The sequence below is a fragment of the Scomber scombrus genome, chromosome 13, assembly GCF_963691925.1.
Source record: "Scomber scombrus chromosome 13, fScoSco1.1, whole genome shotgun sequence".
NCBI lineage: Eukaryota > Metazoa > Chordata > Actinopteri > Scombriformes > Scombridae > Scomber > Scomber scombrus.
The window spans coordinates 10,974,851-10,980,049 of NC_084982.1; positions in this window are offsets into that span (position 1 = coordinate 10,974,851).

Genomic DNA, 5,199 nt, shown 5'->3' on the forward strand with positions numbered 1-5,199 from the left:
TTTGTAGGAGACAGTTGTGAACATAAAAATGTAAAGAGCAAAACCAAAATCGAAATGTGAATGGTGGGAGAGAAGAGGCTTTTGTAATAGGTGAGAGGAGATTGATTAAATGTTTGCCGGCCATTTGTCCACAGGAGGATAATTATGTGGTTTATGACCTGCATGAAAGATAAAAATAGAGAGCGAGTGAGCAGTGAACAGAGACGAAACGTGTTGAGAGTAACTGATGACATTTCAGTACATGCATAAACTACTACCGCACATGCATCTTTAGTGCAACAAGCGAAAAAGGGGGCCAAATGGAACTCAGCACACAATCACAAGGCCTCTAACGTATGTCGGGTCAAAACTGAACAAATGAATGTCAGTCAATAAAAATTTATTATTTTGTCTAGTTTTGTGACTATTATGGCTAAAACCAATTTTATTTTATATAAATACATTTATTTTTTGCATAAAATATGAGAAAATATTGTTCTACAGAGGTCTACAGAGAAGACAAAACCCAAACACTGCAATTCTCACCATAGCGACGCCGGAACAAGGTTGTGTTGCAGCTACTGGCTAACTACCACAGGTTGTGGTTTGGCAACCTAACTGCTGAGGACTGCAGACTGCTACAAAGAACTGTAAAGACAGCAGCAAAAGTCACTGGCATGGAGCAACTACAACTTCATACATTTATACCATTCTCTGCAAACGGGCAGCCCAAAACATCATTAAGGACACCAGCCACACTCTATCTATCTATCTATCTATCTATCTATCTATCTATCTATCTATCTATCTATCTATAACATCTGGACAGTTGGAATATCTATCTCATATCATATATCTATAAAATTAGTTTCCCAGGAAGCAAAAAACCCATGTGAATAGAAATATATATATATATATATATATATATATATATATATATATATATATATATATATATATATATATATATTCAGAGAAATCTGTAACCGTTGCATGTGTTTAATGCTCATATATATATATATATATATATATATATATAATGCTCATATATATATATATATATATATATATATATATATATATATATAATGCTCATATATATATGAGCATTAAACACATGCAACGGTTACAGATTTCTCTGAAGGTTGTACAACACTAATTTTAATGTTCTTTAAAGGCTATTTAAGAAAATCTTTATAAATAGCCTTTAAAGAACATTCAAGGAACATATGTGAATGTGATGTCATTACCACTGTCTGTGTTCTTAAACGCATTCACACTCGAGAAAACAAGACGAAGTAACGAGGTAATAAAGACCATCAAAGGCACCCTCCTTGGGGCTGTAAACAGACATTTGAGAGATGTGGAATCTGAGCCATTACACTCGGTTGCAACGCCACTGCATCCAAGATATAGACAGGTATGGGGGGTTTAAATTAACTTGAAAGCGAGAGAGCGAGAGAGAGAAGGAGAGAGAGACCTGCCAGTGTGTGTTATTTTCACTTCTGCATATCTAATGACAGTATTTCATATCAAGCAGCCTTCAGAATGGGATTACTTGATATTAAGGCTAATTTGAAATGTTACATATGTATATTTTCATTGTTCCAGGTACTTCACAAAAACAGAAACCTCAAGATATGCAAAGGATGCATTAATGGCAGAGGTAAGGAAGATGGAATGAATGTTGAGGAGGCACACATCTACAGCCTCAGAGACAGAAAGGAAGACTCCAGGGGTGGAGGCTGCAAGGAAAGTACTGTAGAACCAGGTCCTGATTCAACCACTATAAGTGCATGGGTTGAAGTGCAGAACTACCTCAGTGAGCCAACTATTCGGCGCTCCTCTGTGCTGCAAAGTCAACCAATCCAGACTGCCCTCATTGGCAGTCACAGCAACTAAATTTCTCTGTGCACCTTAAACAAGTGTGGAGAGCAAGCTGCTCTTCAGCACAGCCTCTGTTATTTTTGATGAAAGGAGGAGCAGGCTGAAAGCTGAGAAGGCTGAAATGCTAATCTTTCTAAAGAAGAATCTGCCCCTCATGTTCAAGTTTACAAGCTGAAGTCACATAAGGATTTTTGTGATCGAACCAGAGGTTGTAAAGGAAGGAAAGACATTAAAGAAACTTTAGAGCTTGCACTGTTTATACCCTTAGATTTTTCAATGAAGTCTGAATGTTGTTGACCATTCAAAAATGCTGCTGAAAGTTGTGTGTAAAAAGTTTAAATAAAAAACAGCAGCAGTATTGCATAACTGAGTCATGTTGTGGGTTATGCATTTCTTCCTTTAGGGGAGCAGAATATTTATTTGACTGTTTGAGCATGATGTTTTTTAGATGGCTATGTTAAGCAAAGTGCATCCATACAAATGTATTATTAACAGCTTAGCTGTTTAAGAGAAGGATAAAGAGGGTCTCAACAGATGGTAAAGGTTGCAGTATCGGACATGAAAAAGTAGTATTTAGCCATCCCTAAACATGATGTCTGTCTTTTCAGCATATGACAACTGCCAGCTGATGTCAATTTTAATATATATTGCTTGAAACTAAAACTATTGATAATTAGGGCTACAACTAACAATTATTTTCATTCATCAATTAAACTGCAGATATTTTTTTGACTGCATCTGTCTAAAGCTCAAAAATATTACAATTACGATTATATATTTAAAGAAATATTAAAATCAATTATCAGAATAGTTGCAGCTGGCACTGACAAACCGACTCGTTTCAGCATTGTTATAATGACACTGCATCTCTTTGGGGCAGCCAAAAATAGAACCAGAACAGAGTAGAATATGGACACAATAACTATAGATGGATTTACTTATTTTTGTAACTACATTCTTTGGGTCCCAGCATTCCCTGCTGCTGCCGCCTGCTGTAATATTCTCAGCATGTCTGCAGTACAGGCATTGCCGGAGGTGACTTCACTGAACTCAAGCCGCTATGGGACTGCCAGGTAAGTGCTTAGACAGCCCTTGAGGGAATACAGCCACACAGCATCTCACTGAAAAGTGTTCAGTCCACTTTACAATGCCCTGCTGAGGGTCCGCGGTGGGGAGGCAATGGTATGGATGCTTTGATCACAGCCAACTTGAAAAGTTTCTTATATAAGCCAACAGCAGCTTCAATAGGAGGTGAAGGTTCTAGCTTTAGCATAAAAACATAAAAGGCCACATTAACTTTACAGGAAATACACACAGTCCACAGTAAATGGATAGTGTGTCTCAAGAGGATGAACATCAATGTTGCAAATGTTTGCCTGTAATTAAGCAGAAAATAGACAATTCACAATGAGTGGGTAGAGTCTAATAGAGTTAATATAGACTAATTAGTGGTGTTTAAGACTGGCATCAAGAGACAAAAAAGGAACTATGACAGTCTTATAAGAAGGAATAATAGAATTGAGGTATTTAGACCTAAAATACCCCAAAACAGGCTGTTTCTGCAAGAGAACATGATATCCTTCTGTATTCGGCACACTGCATGGCTATTGGATGTGCACATTCTCTCAAATAAAACACTGACCGAAGGGCTTGTTGCTCATAAAATATTGAGCCATCAGGACTGAGGTAGTTCTCCATCTAAAAAATAAAGCCATTTTCCTTGAATATTCACCTTGCAGCATTTCAAGCAGCAACAAGCTAATACTATCTCTACAAGGTGAAAAAAAAGAAGAAAGATAGGTCCACTTAGAATTTGTGGGTTCACAGACATGAGCTTTAACTACATGGTCAAAAGAGACATTTTTGATGGCTTTTGATGTATTTGTGAGTTCCATTCTCTGTGGACAACGAACAGACATGAAATAGAGAGTGCTCCATGTATGAAGATTGAGAAAAAACATGTTTTCCAGGCGGGTATTACATGAGGGAGACACAATTAGAAACAGAGAGTAGTTTGAAATTGTGTGCTGGGTGTCCACACACCTTTACTGTGGGTGCACCTTTATGTGTAGGGACCAGAGTTTATTTATAAGCTTGACCTCAAGTGGAAGGTTTAAGTTGTTTTTTTTGGGTGAACACAACCAAGTCATATGGTCATCATACTAAGGGCCTGTGTATACTTATACAAAGTGCCCATCAAATCACCTGACAGCATCTGAAACGCCACTAAGCCACACCTTTGACACCGGACTGCATTTGACAATACAATTCAGGTGGTGCAGAGGTGAGACCGTAGGCAGGATTTGAACAAGCTTTCCTTTGTTCTTCAAACCTATTTACATTGTGTGTTCATACATCACAACCAATACTAGAAAATTCATTAAGGAAGAAGGATGTTATGAAAGGCAGTAATTCAAAGGCCTCACCTTTGAATGTGTTCATGCAGGACAAGTAGGAACCTGTTTCCCAGCTTCCATTTCAAACTGAAGCCGTCAGTTTGTTCCCTATCACAGAGCTGCTGGTAGCATTATCAAGTCTGATAAGAGACAGAGAGGGGACATCATGCTAATAACTCAAATATTTATTCCTTTTCTGTGGCAGTAAACACAACCCACCGATAACTAAGTGTGCTATATTCAGAGCTTTACAAGATAGTCAGGGCTAACAAGTGACGAACGTAATGTTAAACAGCAGCAGTTAAGGCTTCATACTGGCACTCTCCCACAGACACAAACACACTAGAAGGCCTCTCATAGTACAGCTGCTAGCCCAGCTACAACACAGGTCCCACAAAGATTTTTTATGTTTGTTTGTTTGTTTGTTTGTTTGTTTGTTTGTTTGTTTGTTTGTTTGTTTGTTTTTGACAAAGGGCCATTATTGTGCTTCTAGTGACTGTCAAGGTTCCAGCAGTCTCTCTATACAGAAGTGAGAATACTAATGGTAAAGATGAATAGATTTTAAACAACCAGGATAATAATAATAATAATAATAATTAGAATGCCAATACATTCTCACAGAGAGGGTATACACCTGTAGTACGCACTGAAGAGAACATAAATAAATCCTAAAACAAGACAACAAGGTATAATGATATTAACCATCACATCAATACTGTTCCTAAATTTTGACTTCAAGCAAATCAAAATTCTGCAATTCACATCTGAAAAGACCCTGTCAGATACAGAAATGGCTGACTGTAATTTAATGCTAGGAGCCATTTTTCACAAATGGAATTTCAGTTACAAGACTGTCATTAACGATGAGGCCCTTGTACCAGTATTGATCTTGTACTATCTTTTTAGGGACTGCTGTAAAATGAACCTTTAAAACATA